We start from the raw sequence: 22200 nt of genomic DNA on the forward strand, positions 1-22200 counted from the left end.
CCCCTCTAGTATATTTTCCACCAATATTTTTTGTATATTACACAAAAATTCACAGCAAATTTTTAGGTCAATCCGAGAACTTTGATTTATGCACAAAAACAACACCATGGCAATACTGCTGAAAACATCGTCAGTCCGGGTTAGTTTCATTCAAATCATGCAAATTAGAGTCCAAAACAAGAGCAAAAGTGTTTGGAAAAGTAGATACGAGGAAGGGAATGATGCCAACATTGTTTGCCAAGTAATAGAAATCCTCATAAATTCCCGCTTCCTTCAAGAATGTGTCACACGGCCACTCACATGGTCGAGCCTCCGCCGCACGCGGAAGATGGTACTTGGGCTTGCTCTTTGGAGTCTCCTCCGAATCCCGGCTTGATGAGCCCCTTAACCACCTTCTCATGGTTCTCCTTTTCTCTGAAAATTACTAAAAAATTTAGTGACTCATAATAAGAGTGAACCAAACTCAACAAAATCGATAGCAACTACTCCCACAAGTGTCTATAGGCCATATCGTGCACCAAAACTAGTTTTGACCATATAAATTTGTCATGCAAGCTCAAGAACAAGGTCACCAACAATAGCTAAATGTGAAAAATAAAAAAACCACTAGAACAAAAACTAATTGGACCAATGGGGGAGTCACGTACCAATGAGCAATCCACCAAAACAGTTTTGGAATCGGAGCTACGAGCAAGGAGATCGAAAATTGCAACAAGAAGAGCAAGAACATGGGCTGTGGAGCAAGTTTGTTTTTTCCTGGAGGAAGAGGATGAGCATGGGTGGCAGGAATAAGCGAGAGGGCCTACGTGGGCCCATAAGCCTGCATAGCACGCCCAGGGGGTGGGTGCACCCTGTGAGCTTGTGGCTCACAGGTGCACCCCCCTAGGGTGTGTTTAGTGCTACTATTTTTATATATTGCATAAAAAATCATATTAAATTTTAGGGCATTTGGAGAACTTCTATTTTCTGGTCATTTTTTATTGCACGGATAATTCAGAAAACAATATAATTATGGCATTGCTATTTTATTAATTCTAAATAATGGAAAGTAAAAAGTGGGTACAACAAGTTGTGTTTACTAAATTCGTCGACCACATGTCCATAAAAAAGAATCCATTAATAAGGTTGATCAAGTGTTATTAACAAACTTCTTCCGAATGACATGAAATTGGAGAATCTTCGTATAACACTAGGTTACCTCAACGGGGATATGCATGTCCTCGACAATAAGAACTTGATATTTCTTTTCGACACTAGGAATAGGGAACTCAAAACCTCCAGTAGTAATTGTTGAAATTTTCCAATAGAATTAATACTATTCACTTGAGATTGTTTCTTAAAGTGTACCGTATGCTCATTACCACTGACACTAAAAATGACATTGCCTTTGTTGCAATCAATAACAACCCCTGCAGTATTCAAAAAGGGTCTACCATGGACGATCGACATACTACCGTCCTCGGGTATATCAAGAGTAACAAAATACGTTAAGATAGTAACATTTGCAACTACGACATGCACATCCTCAGAAATACTGATGGGTATAGCAGTTGATTTATCATCCATTTGTAGAGAGATTTCAATGGGTGTCAACTTATTCAAATCAAGTCTTCGGTACAAAGAGAAAGGCATAACACTAACACCGGCTCCTAGATCACGGAAAGCAGTTTTAACATAGTTTCTTTTAATGGAGCATAGTATAGTTGGTATTCCTGCATCTCCTAGTTTCTTGGGCATTCCACCCTTAAATAAATAATTTTCAAGCATGGTGGAAATTTCAACTTCTGATATTTTTCTTTTATTTTTAACAATATCTTACATGTACTTAGCATAAGGAGACATTTTCAGAATATCAGTCAAACAAAGGCGCAAAAAGACATGTCTAAGCATTTCAACAAAGTGCTCAAATTCTTCTTCATCCTTATTCTTTGAAGCTTTAGGAGGAAAGGGCATGGGTTTCTGAACCCATGTTTCTCTTTCTTTACCATGTTTCCTAGCAATGAAGTCTCTCTTATCATATCTTCTATTCTTAGGTTGTGGGTTATCAAGATCAACATCAAGTTCTATTTCCACATCATTATCATTTTTAGGTTGAGCATCAACATGAACATCATCATTATCATTGTTACTAGGTTCATGTTCATCACCAGATTGTGTTTCAGCATGAGAAATAGAAATATCATTTGGATTCTCAGGTGTGTCTATAGTAGGTTCACTAGAGGCATGCAAAGTCCTGCCATCTTTCTTTTTTATTTTTAGATGGACTAGGTGCACCAGTATTAATTCTTTGAGAGTCTTGTTCAATTCTCTTAGGGTTACCTTCAGGATACAAGGGTTCCTGAGTCATTTTACCACCCCTAGTCATAACTCTAACAGCATGATCATTCATATTATTGTTCATCTCATTAAGCAAATCATTTTGTGACTTGATGACTTGTTATACTTGGGTTTTTATCATGAATGGATGTTTACTCACACCCTTAACATAATTAATAGTTCTAAACATAAAGTCACTCAAGCGTTCAATCATATAAGCATTTTGTTTCAATTGTCTAGTAACATATTCATTAAAGTTTTCTTGTTTAACAATAAAGTTATCAAATTCATCCAAGCATTGACTAACAGACTTAGTATAAGGAATGCCACCTTCATCAAATCTATTGAGAGAATTTACCTCTACTACCTATGTCGGGGTATCGAGACCATGTATTTCTTCAATAGGTGGTAAATTCTTGATGTCTTCAGCTTTAATACCTTTTTTCCATAGATTTCTTTGCCTCTTGCATATCTTCAGGACTGAGAAATAAAATACATCTCTTCCTCGGAGTTGTCTTGGGTGGTGGTTCATGAAGACTCCAATCATTATCATTCCTCAATATATTATTCTATAGTTCTTCAGCTTGTTCAACAGTTCGTTTTCTGAAAACACAACTAGCACAAGTATCTAGGTAGTCCCGAGAATCATCGACTAGTCCATTATCAATAGTTCTTCATTTTTTGAGAGGATGATCAGGCAAAGCATTAAGTTACTAGAGAAGCCTCCCCCAAGCTTGAGGGAGATTCTCTTCTTTAATTTGCACAAAGTTAAATATTCCCTGTAAAGCAACTTGTTTCTCATGAGCAGGAAAATATTTCTCAGAGAAGTAATATATCATATCCTGGGGACTACACACACAACCAAGAGCAAGAGAATTAAACCATATCTTAGCATCACCCTTTAATGAGAAAGGAAACAACTTAAGAATGTAGTAGTAGCAAATTTTTTCCTCATGAGCAAATAGGGTGGCTATATCATTCAATTTAGTAAGATGTGCCACAACATTTTTAGATTCATAGCCATGGAAAGGATCAGATTCAACCAAAGTAATTAACTCAGGTCGACAGAGAATTCATAATCCTTATCAGTAACAAAAATAGGTTAAGTAGCAAAATTAAGATCATATTTCATCCTATCATTCAGAGATTTTTCCTTCAACTTGCATAATAATTTCTTAAGATTATTTCTATCCTTACAAGCAAGAAACTTCGTAGCTACCTCTCTATACATAACATAACCCTCAGGTATCTCAGGCAATTCATACCTAGGAGAGCTAGGTCTAATAGGTGTTTCATACTTTTCAGTTTCAATAATTTCATCAGTTCCAGCACTCTCACTTTAGCTTTAGCAAGTTGTTCATCAAGAAACTCACCTAGTGGCACATTATCATCAAGCAAAGTACTAGCATCATCAATAGCATCATTCCTAGCAGAAGTAGCATCCCAATTACTTGCGACATATCAGGATTAATAGGAGGTGGTGGTGTTGCAAGTTTACTCAAAACAGAAGGTGAATCAAGTGCAGAGTTAGATAACAGTTCCTTACCTCCTATCGTCTTAGAGGGAATGATCTTGGTTCTTTCATCCTTAATATTCCTCATAGTGATCAATAGATATAAATTCCAAGTGACTCAGCAAATAGAGCTATGCTCCCCGGCAACGACGCTACAAAAAGGTCTTGATAACCCACAAGTATAGGGGATCGCAACAGTTTTCAAGGTTAGAGTATTCAACCCAAATTTATTGATTCGACACAAGGTGAGCCAAAGAATATTCACAAGTATTAGCAGTTGAGTTGTCAATTCAACCACAGCTGAAAGACTTAATATCTGCAACAAAGTGATCAGTAGCAAAGTAGTATGGTAGATTGATAGTAACGGTAATAGTAGCAATAGTAACAGTAGCGGAAACAGTAGCAGTTTTATAGTGATTGTAACAATAGCAACACCAGAAGTAACTTCACAAAGATTATGTGAAAAGTGTAGGCATTGGATCAGTGATGGATAATTGCGCTGGATTGCATTCATGATGTAACAGTTATAACCTAGAGCGACAGAGAACTAGCTCCAATTCATAAATGTAATGTAGGCCTGTATTCCGTATATACTCGTGCTTATGGAAAAGAACTTGCATGACATCTTCTGTCCTACCCTCCCGTGGCAGCGGGGTCCATAAGGGAACTAAAGGATATTAAGGCCTCCTTTTAATAGAGAACCAGAACAAAGCATTAGCACTTAGTGAATACATGAACTCCTCAAACTACGTTAATCACGGAAAAGAATCCCAATTATTGTCACCTTGGGCAATGCGGCTCATAACTCGTAATAGGTGCATATAACTTGCAAGATAGGATCAAGAACACACATATAATAATGAAAACATAATAGGTTTAGATCCGAAATCATGGCACTCGGGCCCTAGTGCCAAGAATTAAGCATAGCAAAGTCATAGCAACATTAATATATGAACATAATGGATACTAGGGATCAAGCCCCAACAAAACTCACTCGATTACATGATAGATCTCATCCAACCCATCACCGTCCTGCAAGCCTATGAAGGAATAACTCACTCCCAGCGGTGAGCATCATGAGGTGATGGAGGAAGGTTGATGATGGGGACAACATTGAATTCCACCCTCAGGAGCCTCGAACGTACTCCAGATCAGCCCTCCCGATGAAGAATAGGAGGTGGCGACAGCTCCGCATTGTAAAATGTGATGAATCCTTCTCTTTGTTTTTTTCTTAGTGAATATGTATATATGGAGTTGGAGTTAGGATTGCCGGAGGTCCAGGGGGCCACAAGCTCGTTGGGCTCACCCCCCAAGCTTGTGGCTCCTGGGTGGCCCCCCTCTAGTATATTTTCCACCAATATTTTTTATACATTCCACAAAAATTCTACACAAATTTTCAGCTCAATCCGAGAACTTTGATTGCTGCACAAAAACAACACCGTGGCAATTTTTCTGAAAACAACATTAGTCCAGGTTAGTTTCATGCAAATTAGAGTCCAAAACAAGAGCAAAAGTGGTTGGAAAAGTAGATACGATGGAGACGTATCGTACATATTCAGGCAGAAGGAGTTGAACCTTAGACGTAGGAGATGGCTAGAGTTGATCAAGGATTATGACATGAGATTACATTATCACCCAGAGAATGCAAATGTTGTAGCGAATGCCTTGAGCAGTAATAGCTATGTGAACACCCTCACAGCGGGAGGATTACCGCAGGAGTTATGTGATGATCTTAGAGATGTACGGTTGGAGATAGTTCCGAGAGGATTTGTCGCCACCCTAGATATTCAGTCCACTCTGACCAAAAGAAAACTAGAAGCCAAGAAGTCGGACAATGAAATTGTAGAGATAAAGGAAAGGATGAGTAAAGTAAAAGCTAAATGTTTTCATGAGGATGAACACGAAACTATATGGTTTGAGGATCGTATCTATGTGCCAATGATTCAGAGATCAGTAAGCTGATTCTTTAGGAGGCCAATGATTCACCGTACTCGATACACCCAGGCAACACCAAGATGTATCTGGATTTGAAGGAAAGTTTTTGGTGGACAGGTATGAAGAAGGATATTGCCGATTACATAGCAGTATGCGGTGTTTGTCAGCGAGTAAAGGTAGAACATCAGAAGCCAGCAGGGTTACTTCAACCTTTACCGATACCCGAGTGGAAATGGGAAAAAGTTGGAAGTTAGAGATGTTATAACTGAGCACTTTTCCTGCCCTCCCAGGCCATATGCGTTTTTGGTTGTCAGATCTAAAATTGTGGGCATCTCTGGCCGTTGGATTTCCTTCTAAACCCATCCAAGCATTCGTATGTCGATAGAAAGCACTACACAGGCTGGGCCGCTGCTCCAGCAATAAAATTGCTCGTCTGCCATTGAAGAAGGCCTACTTGTGAAAAACAAAAGAAGGTGCTTGGGCCTGGGTGATGTGAGCCCACTGGGACAAGGAGTCCACACTCCACGTCGGGCGATGCGAAGGGGTGCTGATGTGGCGGTTGAGGAGAATCGAAGTAGTGGATTTAGGGTATCGTTGATGCGAGCCATAATGGCGATGGAGGCGCGTTACTCGCTGGCGTTGATGGTTGATGTGCATTACCATCCTGCTGCCCCCTCCTTAGTTCATGCTTGATGCACCTATATATGCGATCCTTCAATATCTTCTTTACTAGGGCAGATCTTTTGTACCCCTACAACCCTCCTCGCTCGTGGTTCGTATTCCATCTACTGATTTTATTTCTTCTCTTCAAGAAGTTTGTTGGTCCTGTTAATCAAATTGTTGGATTCCTCAAACCACTGGACCATGTGAGGCGAGAGAAGTCGAGAAGACCAAGATCCGACAGGAACGATAACATCCACAAAAGGCGGCTTCACCATCCGAAGGGGCAAAAGGGAACCAACGCTCGGAGCACATCGCCGTCCGTGGCCAGCACCCCGAGGAGCGAGGACGTCACCGGAGCTTGCCAAGATCTGAAGATCACCAGAAGGCCGAGGAAGGCCACTTATGCGCCATGCTCAAGTTGACCTGACACTTTTTGCCTAATTCTTGATTTATTACATGTTCAGTTATATGTTGGTTTGGTCATTTGTATCAGGCAGAGCGAGCTCTCCTTGCAATCGAATTCGTCTTTGTAGGGATTTATCCCATACCTCCCCTTTCTCTAAATCCCCTTTCTTGCACACCATCACTCGCTTAATTCTTCTTTATTATTTTAATGTCAATTTATTTCTAAGAAGGTTTCTAACCGTGGTTTCATTGTTTCATCACTTTATGATTCACTTACTTGCCCAAAACATAATTTTTAGTTGCAGTTGACCAAACACAACTAGATCATGCTAATTAATGCATCATTTGAATCAACTATCTTGATGAACTTAGATTCCAAGGCATGTGGTGTGATGTGTTTATGTCGCTTACCTGATGATCCACTATCAATATAAACTCACATGCATCAGTTAGTGAAGACACGGGGGCTATACAGTTCTATTCCATGCAAGGTCGGGAAAATATAATTTAAAGCTAAGCATGAGAAGTTGCAAAATGTTAGCCTTAGGAAGGGTGTGCTGTAGTGTGATGCTGACAATGACTTGCTACTTTATACTATTAATTCCCTTTTAAACTCCAGGGAGCCCTCTTGTTTTCTTAAAGATCGTTGTATGTTGGTACTTGGTTGCTCTTTCTCACTAGAACAAGATGATGCGTACATCTTCTTATCCGTTTGATAAGACTGCAACATGTTAGGAGAAAAGTATTTTTCGCACAAGGGTATTTTTCTGCAGTTAACTCTACAATACTAATAGAGACTATATTAATTACCTACAACAAATGCTTGATTGGAATAAAAAGTAATTGTTAATTAACACATGTAACACATTTGTTGGAATATAATGACTGCTATATATCTTCTTTTGCAAGAAGGCTGCTACATATCTTTGAAGCATGTATTGCATTATAACAACACAAGGTACGTGCTACTGCTTAATATGTGATCTTACAATAATATTATTATCCACGGCGTGTAGTGACTGTTCTTTGATCTTTGAAGTATCAGAACCAATGTTGATATAGCATTAAGTGGCCGGGTTGATAAGAGAAGATGTGTTTGTTAAACCTACATGATGAAGTGAAGAAACAATAGCCTAAATCTTTATGAGTCCATTGCTACGTATGGAAGCATGTAAAATCCATTTGTCTAAGATATATATTACATCTATCCACCTGTTATTGTCAAGATTTGAACGTTACTTTCCTCTAAACTGCCACCAACTAACAAAGAAGGGTATAATCTTTCATCTCAGGTAAATCATTGCCTTCAACTTAAAATTGGCATGCAATGTGTTGTGACTGTTGTTAGAATTAACTTTGTATGATACCTGCGATATTTTCCTTCAACTACTATTATGGCAACCAATTTTGCATTTTAAGATGCCATCAAATCAGTAGGGAGCCTTGCATAAGTTTTATATTCTGAAATCTAGCTGGCAACAAACTCGATCATATTTACTAATGCATTAATATGTAGTATTGACAATTTCTACTGTATATATAGTGTGCTATGTTGACAATAAGGGCATTGGTGCCTTTATCTATTACTCCTTCTTGTGTAATGCCTCCACATATTTGCATCAATTAATAACATTTAATATTACAAATAGATGAATGCAGCAACGTGCGTCATCGATGATCTAGTGGATTTATCACAGGATTACCAAGGACTCGTTTAGGTTATGATTCTATCTGGATAGTGGTCGATCACTTGACCAAGGTAGCTCATTTCATTCCCGTGAAGACCACCTATACTAGTGCTAAGTTAGCTAAGATATACATGACCAGGAGCGTATGTCTGCATGGAGTTCCGAGGAGTATTGTGTCGGATAGAGGAACACAATTTACCTCAAAGTTTTGGAACCAGTTACACAAAACTTTGGGTATGAGACTGGAGTCCAGTACAACTTTTCAGCTGCAGACAGATGGACAGACCGAGAGAGTCAATCAGATTAGGGAGGACATGTTGAGAGCTTGTGCCCTAGACTATGGAGCTCGCTGGGATGATAATTTACCCTGCACAGAGTTCTCATACAACAACTATCAGACAAGTTTGAAGATGGCCCCTTTCGAGGCTCTATACGGAAGGAGGTGCAGGACACCATTGTTGTGGCATGGTGTTGGAGACCGAAAACTTTTTGGTCCCGATCTTATCAGTGATTCCGAAGAGAAGGTCAAGTTGATTCGGGACAGACTCAAGATAGCTAGTCAAGATAGAAGACGCTGATAGTAAACGCAAGGAGATAACGTACGAAGTGGGAGACCGAGCATATTTCCGTGTGTCCCCACTTCGGGGAGTTAAGAGGTTCGGTGTTAAAGGAAAGTTTGCACCCAGGTTTATAGGCCCATACATAATTCTTGAACGTAGAGGAGAAGTTGCATACAAGCTGGAATTGCCGGAAGGATTGTCTGGAGTTCACAATGTCTTTCATGTTTCCCAACTGAAGAAATGCCATGCTGAGATGGCTGATATTCCTTTGAGAGACATAGTGCCCCTAGAGGCCATACAACTTGACAGTGATCTGACTTATGAGGAGGAGCCCGTCAGGATTCTCGAGACTGCGAACAGAGTTACCAGCAGCAAGATCATCAAGTTTGGCAAGGTACTGTGGAGTCACCACTCCGAGGAGGAAGCCCCTGGGAACAAGAAGAAGACCTTCGTTGAGACCACCCACACCTATTTTCTAGCCAACCCGAATCTTGAGGGCGAGATTCATCTTAAGGTGGGTAGGTTAACATCCCAAATTCTCAATTTGGAGTCTTTTACAATTTTAGCTAAGCATCTATTGGATTTTGTTTGAATTCTGGTGGAATTTGATAATTTTAAAGGCATTTGATTTTTTGTCTGAATTTTGAATTCACTTCAAACTCGCATTTGAAATTCATTTTAAAAATCCTTGACAAATACTTTGATCAAAAGTATGAGAGGAGGTAACATGACACCCCAACAGTCAAAAGAAAAATAATGCCAAAAGAATTTGAATTCATATTTGGTTTTAATTGGAATTTTCAAAAAAACTGATTTTATAAAGTTTTTATTTTGCCTCTAAAAAATAGTTCATCCTTTAGGATTTATTTTCCGATCTTTTTGACATATATATTGTCTATATAAAATTATTCTCCTTTTCTCTATTTCTCTGTTTTTCTTTTCTGTCAGGAAAAGAAAGAAAACCCTTAGCCGACGCGAGCCAGGCGCCAGGCTAGCCAGCCCACTCTCGGCAACCCACCATAGCCTTCCCCTCCTTGCCCGCTATGCCTGGGTCACCTGCACCCGCGTCCTTTCCCTGCTGCCACTGATAGGTGGGGCCCACCTTGTCTTCGTTCCCGCAAGAGCCATGCCCAAATCCCGCTCGACCCCGACATCGACTGCGTTTGTACCCTTGCCAAAGCCCTAACTGAGTCGCCCCCTCCCCAAGTTTTGTGCCCTATAAAGAACCTCACCCTCCTCTCTCGATCCCCTTCAAAACCCATGACCAAACCCCCCTACAGAGCTCGCCCTGGCCAACCCGATCTCGCCACAGCCGCCGCCGTTCACCACCAAATTTTGACGTCGGTGAGCAACCCCACGACCCTTTCTTTCGTCTACCTTTTGCCCTCGCTGTCGCACGTCGTTTTGACAAGGTTCGACCCTTTCTACTCGATCACAGCCGCGAGCCTGAGCACAACTCGCTCGGGCTCTGCCAATGATGCCTTGGCCGCCTCCGTCATCCCAAACTATCACCAAGGCCAGCCTGACCTCGCCTCGCTCTGCCGCATCCAGCCGACGCCACCACCGTCACCCTCGACCACCAGAGCAACACCGACGACCATGCCCGAGCCGCCCTCACCGTCGACCCCCTCTGTAAGCGCCAGTGAAAGCCCCACCCGTTCGATCTAGTTTTGATTATCCAGATTAGATCCGCGAACAGTTATGTTTTTTTATTTAGATGGGTTTTTGTTTTGTTTAGATCGAACAAGCCCGACCATATTTCTTTTAATTAAAGGCACATTCTCGATTTTATCAGATCTCGGCCGAGCACCGTATAGTTACAGTCGGACACCCTCCCTAGTCCAATGGCAGCACACCACTATGTTCTAAGATTGATGCTGCTATGACTTTGTTATGCTTAATGCTTGTCTATGCTTAATGCTTGTCTATGCTTAATGCTTGTCACTAGGTCTGAGTGCCATGATTTTAGATCTAAGGCCATTAGGTTTTCATGCATATATTTGAGTTCTTGATCCTATATGCACGTTATATGCACCTGTTATTATTCTGAACCGTAGACCCCAAGGTGACAATAATTGGGATACTCTCCGGGGATGGCTGTAATTTTAGGAATTCATGTAGTCACTATGTGTTAATGCTTTATTCCAGTTCTCTATTAAAAGGAGCACCTTAATTACCCTTAGTTCCCATTAGGACCCCGTTGCCACGGGAAGGTAGGACAAAACATGTTATACAAGTTCTTATTTTAAGCACGTATGACTATATACAGAATACATGCCTACATTTGATTGGCGAATTGGAGCTATTGTGTATCGCTCTAGGTTGTGACTGTCACATGATGAATGTCATCCAAACATCCATCACTACTCCATGCATACGCTTTGCTTATATTGTCTTTGCTAAGTAACTACTACAACTGCTATTGTTGCTATTACCACAAAACTGCTACTGAGAGACTCTAAGTGTAAGATCATGCCCTCTAAGATGAGGGGAGGTAAGGAACTGCCAACTAGCTTTGCACTTGATTCGCCATCTCTTTTAAGTCAACTTGCAACACCACCACCTGTTATTTGATCTGATTTGTCGCAAGTAATAGACACTGCTTCTGCTATTGATGATACTCATGATGATGCTTCTACTTTACTTGATGAGACTGCCACTTAGTGAATTTCTTGATGCTTACATTGCTAAAGCTAAAGAATTTGAAATTGATGAAAATTATGAATCACCTGTTACACCTAGTACTCTTGCTAGAACTAGGATGTTAGATGTGCCTGAAGGTTATGCACTTGATGATAAAATTGCTAAAGAATTACTTGCTTGTAAATATAGGGATGATCTTGAAGACTTAATGGATAGACTAAAAGAAAAGGCTATGAACCGAATGATGAAATATGATCCTGAGTTTGAAACCTCTCCTATTTTTGTTACCGATAAGGATTACAGATTCTTTGTTGATCTTAAATGTATTACTTTGGTCGAACCATAGAATCTGATCTTTCTCATGGCTATGAATTTGAAACTATTATCGCACATCTCACTAAACTGGATGAAATTGCCACCCAATTGGCTCAAGAGAAAAAGATTTGTTATTACTATATTCTTAATTTTTTTCCTTTCTCATTAAAGATGCTAACTTATGGTTTAATGAACTTGCTCCTAGTTGTGTGAGTAGTCCCTAGGATATGATTTACTACACTAAAACATATTTTCCTACTCATAAGAAACAAGCTACCTTACAGGAAATATATAACTTTGTGCAACTTGAGGAAGGGCATCTCCCTTAAGCTTGGGGAGGCTCGTCCAATTATTAAATGCTTTGCCTGATCATCCTCTTAATAAAACTGAAATACTTGATATCTTTTATAATGGACTAACTGATGATTCTAGGGACTACCTAGATAGTTGTGTTGGTTGTGTTTTGTTCTCTGGGAAAGAACAATTGAACAAGCTCAGGAATTATTGAGTAATCAATTGAGAATTGCTGATGATTGGACACTTCCTGAACTACCACCCAAGCCAACTCTAAATAAAATAGATATTCTATTCCTTAGTGCAGAAGATATGCAAGAAGCCAAGAAATCTATGAAAGAGAAAGGTATTAAATCTGAAGATGTTAAGAATCTACCGCCCATTGAAGAAATGGACAGACCCGATATCCCGCCAGAGTAGTAGAGGTAAAATCTGTTTATAGATTCGATGAGCCAATGTTTAGATGAATTTTATAACTTCATCACTAAATAAGAAAATTTAAATATGCAAATAAGTGATCAATTGAAACATGATTCTATTATGATTGAACACTTGAGTTATGTGCTTGTTAGAATTTCCAATGATATTAAGGGCTTATCTAAACATTATTCCATGGTTCACACTCAACTTGAGCAAGTTTCTAAATCAAAAAATGATTTAATTAAGGAAATGTCTAGTAAAAGTTATGATCATTGAAAGCACAAGTACTCCCTTGGTGGTTTTGGTAATTAATGTCAACATATCTTTTGTTGCACTAATAGTTTTATCTAGTATATTTCAGACAAGTTCAACAGTGGCACGACAAGGACAAGAGGATTGTGGACCCCCCTTAAAATGCTAAGGACATGGATTGGCAAAATCTTAAGACTCTACATTTTTGGTTAAGTGATCCAAGATCACACTGAGTCCATAGGAAAGCCAATACTATTAAAAGGGGATGAGGTTTTGATTATGATCTATTTGCTCAGGTTCTTAGTGATATTGCTCAAAAACCCTCAACCACTTTCTCTATCCAAATATGTCCAAAACCCTACATTCGAACTCGGCCCCACCAAAATTTCTTCATTCGGACCCACCAAGTTTATCTGGACGCTGCCTCTGCCAAACCACATATTGGATCCACCAATTTGGTTCTCGGTCCCACCGGTTTTGCCTGCCCAACCTTCTGTAACTATTTGCAATTATTTCGGTCTCACCAAGTTTTGTAGTCGGTCCCACCGAGATGGCCTGGCAAACCTTCTGTAACTTGTTGCAATAATTTCGGTCTCACCAAGTTTTGCAATCGGTCCCATTGAGATGGCATGCCAACATTTCTGTCGCCTTATTGCTTCACTTTGGTCCTACCTAGTTGAGGCAATCGGTGCCACCAAAATGAGGCTTGCCCTAACCATTGCACATCGATTCTTCTGAGTTGTTCCAGTCTGTCCCATCGAGACCTCCAATGTTCATATCTTTTACATAGGTCGGTGCCACATAGATTTCTGATCGGTGCCATCGAGTTGGGTCAAAAGTGTATAATGGTTGGATTTCGTGTGGAGGCTATTTATACCCCTCCACCTCCTCTTACTCAGTAAGAGAGCCATCAGAACGTGCCTACACTTCCACTACTTGTTTTCTGAGAGAGAACCACCTACCCATGTGTTGAGATCAAGAGATTCCATTCCTACCATTTGAACCTTTATTTCTAGCCTTGCCCAAGTTGCTTTCCACTCAAATCCTTCTTCCACCATAGCCAAATATGTGAGAGAGATTTGAGTGTTGGGCAGGCTATCATTTGAAGCACAAGAGCAATGAGTTCATCATCAGCACACCGTCTATTACCTGTTGGAGAGTGGTGTCTCCTAGATTGGTTAGGTGTCGCTTGGGAGCCTCCGATATGATGTGGGGTTGAACCAAGAAGTTTGTAAGGGCAAGGATACCACCTACTTCATGAAGATCTACCCGAGTGAGGCAAGTCCTTCGTGGACGATGGCCATGGTGGGATAGACAAGGTTGCTTCTTCGTGGACCCTTCGTGGGTGGAGCCCTCCATGGACTCATGCAGCCATTACCCTTCGTGGGTTGAAGTCTCCATCAACTTATCCATGTGCTAGTCTAATAGTCATGTGTCCTCACATGAATTCCGACTAGGGACTAGTTTAGAATAATCACTCAAGCATAGAGTTTCACAAAGAACTATGATCGCCTCTAGGGCATATATCTATCAACTGACATTTTTCAAGAAATATCTAATCAACCATGGATACTAGTAATATTATTCAATGAACATTCAATAAACCATGGCTATACTGAAATATAATCTTCTATGATTGCCTCTAGGGCATATATCTAACAGTTAGTGTGTTCCCTCAGCCATGTGAATTATTTCAAAGTAAGTGGGATCTATGTTTTATACTCCCTCCGTCCACAAATAAGTGTACATCTAGCTTTCGTCCTAAGTCAAAGTTTTAAAATTTTGAAAAACTATATAGAAAATAGTAGTAACATATATGACACAAATTTGGTATATTATGAAAGTACATTTCAAAATGGATCTACTGATACTAATTTAGTGCCATAAATGCTGCTACTTTTCCCTAAAAAGTTGGTCAGAGTTTTAAAAGTTTGACTTAGGACAAAAGCTAGATGTACACTTATTCGTGGGCAGAGGGAGTAAGCATCAATGATAGAGGAAAAGGTATCCCGATGTTTCGATGAGATGGTGGCTATCGTTTTCTATGGGAGTCGACCTTGACGATCCGACTACGAACGTGCGAGACGTCACGCCTTAGCAATCGCTAAACCAACTTCCGAGGGTTATTGACCACACCGGGGCACGATCAACCTGACCACGAGGGTCTATTTCCTGCGAGCAAACGAAGAACAAGCAAGAAACTGAGATTGCAATCTGGATATCGCGAATATAACTAGAAAGCTTTATTAATGAAGGTGGGGTTCTGTGATGTCTTGGTCTGGTCGTTGAACACAAACGAAGTACGCGAAGTTGCAACTATGGCGAACTTTTAATCTAAACAAAACCCAAAGTCTAAACGGTGCCCTAAGGGATGTATATATGGAGGAAGAGGGGGCGGGATTTCGTGGACCTTGGTGGAGGGGTCCGAAACCAACCCTATCTCTTGTTTCCCCACACATACAGACTCTAAAAATAGCCTATACTTATGTATTTCGAAATTACATGGGTCTGACCCAGTAATATGGTGACGCAGCACCTAGAATAGACTCTGGACGAAAGTTATGAAGTAGCATCTTGTATATTTCATCCAAGGCTTCATGCACTCATTATGGTGGCTTCAACGTCCTGAAATCATCACTTGTAACTCCGTTATTGTTCCCCTTGCGCATGCCATCGTCTCCATGCTTGTTCTTGCTCCAATGTTCATCCTTCTCCAAGCTAGGCCCTTCATTTGTAAGAACAACAAACGTATCCAATTTAGGCAACATCATATTCTCATGAACATTAGAATCATTACCAAGAAACGAAAGTACCTGGTAATTTAATTGGTGTGCGCGAGCTCTAGTAATTGGTCCAGTATGTGTAGCAGCAGGGGTTGTGGGTGTAACAATGGTATTGATGTCCTCATCATCCTCCCCTTCTTCAAATGAAGTTGTCCTCGACGGAAGCTCATCTTCCTCACCCAAATAAGGCTTCAAATTTGCAATATTAAAAGTGGGACTAACCCCAAAATCTACAGGCAGCTCAAGTTTATATGCATTATCATTTATTTTCTCTAACACCTTAAAAGGACCATCAACACGTGGCATTAGCTTTGATTTGCGCAAATCAGGAAATCTGTCCTTACGCAAATGTAACCAAACAAGATCTCCAGGTGCAAACACAACATGTTTTCTACCCTTATCTCCATCAAGTTTATATTTATCATTCATACGCTGAATGTTTTCCTTAGTTAACTCATGCATTTTTAAAATCAATTCAGCACGTTGTTTAGCATCAAAATTAACCTTCTCCGAAGATGGAAGAGGCAACAAATTAATAGGTGCACGAGGTAGGAAACCATACACAATTTCAAAAGGGCACAAGTTAGTAGTAGAATGCAACGAACGATTATAAGCAAATTGAATATGAGGCAAACATTCCTCCCACATTTTCTTAATATTCTTCAAAACAACCCTAAGCATAGTAGACAATGTTCTATTGACTACTTCAGTTTGTCCATCAGTTTGGGGGTGACAAGTAGTACTAAAAAGCAGCTTAGTACCCAACTTAGCCCATAAACATCTCCAAAAGTGGCTAAGAAATTTAGTATCACGATCTGAAACAATAGTATTTGGCACACCATGCAAATGAATAATTTCATGAAAGAACAAATCAGCAACATTAACATCATCATCGCTTTTATGGCATGGTATAAAGTGTGCCATTTTCGAGAATCTATCCACGACAACAAATATGCTATCCATGCCCTTCTTTGCTCGAGGTAAACCTAATACAAAGTCCATAGATATATCCTCCCAAGGAACGGTAGGTACATGCAAAGGCATATATAAACCATGAGGATTGAGTCATGCCTTAGCTTTTTGACATGTAATGCAGCGAGCAACAAAACGCTCAACATCCCGTCTTATCTTTGGCCAAAAGAAATGTGTAGCAAGTATATCCTCCATCTTCTTCACGCCAAAGTGTCCCATTAATCCTCCTCCATGCGCCTCCTGCAACAACAAAAGATGAACGGAGCTAGTTGGAATGCATAGCTTGTTAGCACGGAACACAAATCCATCATTAACGACGAACTTGTTCCATGTTCTTCCTTCTTTACAATTCTGCAATACATCTTTAAAATCAGCATCATGCACATATTGATCTTTGATGGTCTCCAAACCAAATATTTTGCAGTCAAGTTGTGAAAGCATAGTATAGCGACGAGACAATGCATCAGCAATAACATTTTCTTTACCCTTCTTGTGTTTAATGACATAAGGGAAAGTCTCAATGAATTCAACCCATTTAGCATGTCTACGGTTCAGTTTAGCTTGACTTTTAATATGTTTCAAAGATTCATGATCAGAATGTATAAAAAATTCTTTGGGCCATAAATAATGTTGCCATATTTCTAAAGTCCGAACAAGAGCATATAATTCTTTATCATAAGTAGAATAATTCAGACTAGGCCCACTCAATTTTTCAGAAAAGTATGCAACGGGTTTGCCATCTTGTAATAACACACCTCCTAATCCAATTCCACTAGCATCACATTCAAGCTCAAAAGTCTTATTAAAATCAGGAAGTTTGAGTAAAGGAGCATGTGTCAACTTATCTTTCAACACCGTGAAGGCTTCTTCCTTTGCGGTACCCCAAACAAAAGGCACATCCTTCTTTGTAAGCTCATTGAGAGGTGCAACAATGGTGCTAAAATCTCTCACAAAACGCCTATAGAATCCAGCGAGGTCAAGAAAACTCCTCACTTGTGTGACCGTTTTGGGTTGCGGCCAACTCTCAATAGCTTCAATCTTGGCTTTATCAACTTCAATTCCCTATGGAGTGACAACATAGCCAAGAAAAGACACTCGGTCGATGCAAAAGGTGCACTTCCCAAGGTTACCAAACAAACGTGCATCATGTAGAGCAATAAAAACATCACGTAAATGTTCCAAATGTTCCTCCAAAGATCTGCTATAAATTAGTATATCATCAAAATAGACTACCACAAATCGTCCAATGAAAGCACGTAAAACTTCATTCATTAATCTCATGAAAGTACTAGGTGCATTAGTTAACCCAAAAGGCATGACTAACCACTCATATAATCCAAACTTAGTTTTAAATGTTGTTTTCCATTCATCCCCCAATTTCATATGAATTTGATGGTACCCACTACGCAAATCAACTTTGGAGAATATTGTAGAGCCACTCAATTCATCAAGCATATCATATAGCCTGGGAATAGGATGACGATAATGAATAGTAATATTATTAATGCCTCTACAATACACACACATACGTGATGTACCATCCTTTTTTGGCACTAGAATAATAGGAACAACACAAGGACTAAGGGATTCACGTATATAACCTTTGTCGAGAAGCTCCTGTACTTGACGCATAATCTCCTTCGTCTCCTGTGGATTGGTATGGTATGGTGCACGTTTTGGCAGTGAAGCACCGGGAATTAAGTCAATCTGATGCTCAATCCCTCGAATAGGCGGTAATCCCGGTGGCACGTCTTGTGGAAAGACGTCAGTGAACTCCTGCAAAATGTTAGCGACAGCAGGAGGCAAAGATGAAGGCACATCCTCGAATGAAAATAAGGCCTCTTTGCACACAAAAGCATAGCAAACAGATTTGCTGAAACCTAGCTCATCATTATCAGATTTGGTGGCAAATAAACATGCACTTTTCAATTTAATTTCAGAAGCAACACTAGATGGTTTATTATTAGGCTTCATTTGTTGCTCAAATTCTTTTGCCACAATCTGATTTTCACTCTTATTCTTGTCCTGTTTTGCTTTATTAGCTCTATTAATATCATCTTTCAAAATGGAATCAGGAGTCATATGAAGCAAAGTAATATTTTTATCCTTATGAACAAGAGTATACTGATTGTTTCTACCATGGTGTACAGAATTTTTATCAAATTGCCATGGTCGACCAAGTAATAAGGAACATGCTTGCATAGGTACCACATCACAATCAACATAATCAACATATGTAGAGATACTAAAATGCACACGAACAGTACGTGTTACCTTAACCTTGCCGCTGTTTTTGAACCACTGGATGTAGTAAGGATGTGGATGTAGTCTTCTGGTGAGAGATAGCTTCTCCACCATATCCATGCTAGCCAAGTTGTTGCAGCTCCCTCCATCTATGATGACACGCACAGAACGTTCCTTCACAACTCCCTTTGTATGAAACAAATTATGCCTTTGATTTTGCTCAGCTTGTGTAACCTGCACACTCAAAACACGTTGAGCAACTAAACATTCATATATACCTGTCAGCATCTTCAGGAGCCATGTATTGCGTTTCATGATCCGAATCATCTCCACCATGTTCTTCACTTGTAATAAGAGCCAAAGTCTCCTCATCATAGTCACTAGCGGACTCAAACCCACCATCCTCACTAGCAATCATCACATGCTGAGATTTGCATTCTCGCGCATAATGTCCTCTTCCCTTACAACGACGACAAATAATATCACTTGTGTGCCCTGTTGATGCCATGGAAGAAGAAGAGCTCTGTGCAGGCCCGGTAGGTGTGCTCTTGGTAGATAGTGGTGGTTGTGCTTATACTCTAGAATAGTCTGAATCTCTCTATTTAATCCACCCATAAAACGTGCAAGCATAGCTTCATTCTCCTCAACAATACCACATCTAATCATGCCAGTTTGTAATTCCTGATAATATTCTTCTACAAAAAAATTTCCTTGTCTTAAACGCTGCAATTTTTGAAGCAAATCACGTTGATAATATGGTAGGACCCAACAAGTACGCATAACAGTTTTCAAAGCAGCCCAAGTAGCTGGAATAGGATATAATCTACAATGTTCAGACCACCATACACATGCAAAACTAGTGAAAGCACAAACAACAGCAGCAACCTGTCTCTCCTCGGGATATTGTAAACATGTAAAACATTGTTCAGTTTCTAACTCCCATGTAAGATGTATATCAGGAACATAACTACCCTCAAATGGTGGAATATTCAATTTCAGTTTAGGAATATGGTCACTATCTCGTACCTGAGGTGGTGGTGCAGGCCTACCGTTGCGAATATATACCTGAGGTCGACCTACTGGTGGTGGTGCTGGTGTCTGTACGTACTTCTAATTTTGATCATACTCGTCCTCATAATCGCCCGCATAATTGTCATCCTCCCCAGCACCAGCAGCCACAGTAGCAGGAGCCAAAGAAGCATCAACAGTAGGTGCATCGACACCAGAATTTTGACCAGTCTCAATTGGAACGCGTTGTGCTCATCCCACTTGATTTGAAAGGCGGTGTTGGAGATGTTGTTTTTGTTGTTGTAGACGTGCGACAGGTGCAGCTAGTGGTAGTTGGGGAAGACGCTTGAGCAATTCATTGAACTTGTTATCCAGCTTTGTCTCGAATGACTTATCCATGGCATCTATCTTCTCCATAGCCTCTTCAAATCTGTTTAGCACATCTCCCACCTGGCCACTCATCATTTGCTGAAATTTATCATGCAACTCCTTGTTCGTCATGTTCTCCCAGTCTATCTCGTCGGCTTGTGATCCTGCCATGGTTAGCAGCAATAGAAACACACAAGAAGATGATCCTACAAACTACTAGGAAATGGTGGTGGTGGGGTGTCACAAATCCGTCAACCAAATCTCAAATTCTTACTAGTTCTTACCCAGCAGCAGGTGGTGATCGGCAACCGTTGTAGTCAAAACTCTCAAAGCTTGGATAAAGTGATTACCAGGGAGAGTCAAACGCACGACGTAGATGTATGTGGAGCTAGGAAGGCTTGTAATATGGTTGCAAAAAGGGTCAACAATAATCAATTTAGAGATGCAAAGTTGAAGAAACACTCAATGACGGTACTGTGCTGGTCCTAGGCTAGACCGTGCTAGAGACGCGAGCCTAGAACACTAACAAAATCATGGTGCTGCACATAAACAAGGGAGGAGCATTTTCAGGTTGGTTTAGCGATTGCTAAGGCGCGACGTCACGCACGTTTGTAATCGGATCGTCAAGGCCGACTCCCAAAGAAAATGATAGCCACCATCTCATAGAAACATCGGGACACCTTTACCTCTCAAGTGGTATCACATTTTCAGGTTGCTCGGTGAGATTTTATAGTTTTTCGTAGTTTAGATCGAGTCTATTCTTCATACCTACAGTCCACGAAAAATCCAAAATTTTTTTAGGGTTAGTTCATCATATCCGAACCAATCTGAGCCTTTGCATAATCTTTTTAGTGTTTTGCATTGTTGAATTTGCGATTGCATCGTCGTGTCTAGTTGCTGGTCTTAGTGTGTAGTCCTTTAGAGTTTCGAGTTCTGTTCACAAGTTGTCACGCCGCCGCCGCATCACCATCATCACCGCTGCCATATACCACATATTCACCGCCATCACGATAATCCGAGTCCACCTCCATCAGAGATTCGCCACCAGTCCGTGTTCTACCGCCCTACATATATCCGCCACAAGTCCGAGTTTCCACCAGATTCATCTCCGCCACCAGTCCTAGCCCGAGTCCAGTATTTGTTCCTTTGTTTCCGATTTCCAGATCACGCGATACTACGAGTCGTGACCAAGTCGGACTCCCCAACTTCTGTGCCACCCGCAGTAGAAAAATAGTTCCAGTTTCAAAAAAAAACTAAGTCTGGAAAATTCTGGCTAGGCAGTTTTTAGACCATTTGTAGACTTTTTCGAAAATTTTTGTTGCGGAGCAAAAAAAAAAGAGGAAAAAAACTGCAAAAAAAAGTGAAAAAAAGGAATTTTTTTGAGGTGCTCCTCCCTTGATTACGTGCCGCGCCATGATTTTGTTAGTGTTCTAGGCTTGCGTCTCTAGCACGGTCAAGCCTAGGACCAGCACAGTATCGTCGTTGAGCGTTTATTCAACTTTGCATCTCTGAATTGATTATTGCTGACCCTTTTTGCTACCATATTATAAGCCTTGCCAGCTCCACATACATCTACGTCGTGTGTTTGACTCTCCCTGGTAATCGCTCGATCCAAGCTTTGAGAGTTTTGACTACAACGGTTGCCGATCACCACTTGCTGCTGGGTAAGAACTGGTAAGACTTTGAGATTCGCTCGAAGGATTTGTGACACACCACCATCACCACCACTTCCTAGTAGTCTGTAGGATAATATTCTTTTGTGTTTCTATTGCTGCTAACCATGGCAGGATCACAAGCTGATGAGACTGATTGGGAGAACA

Source organism: Triticum dicoccoides, chromosome 3B, assembly GCF_002162155.2.
Source record: "Triticum dicoccoides isolate Atlit2015 ecotype Zavitan chromosome 3B, WEW_v2.0, whole genome shotgun sequence".
In the NCBI taxonomy this organism is placed as follows: Eukaryota; Viridiplantae; Streptophyta; class Magnoliopsida; order Poales; family Poaceae; genus Triticum; species Triticum dicoccoides.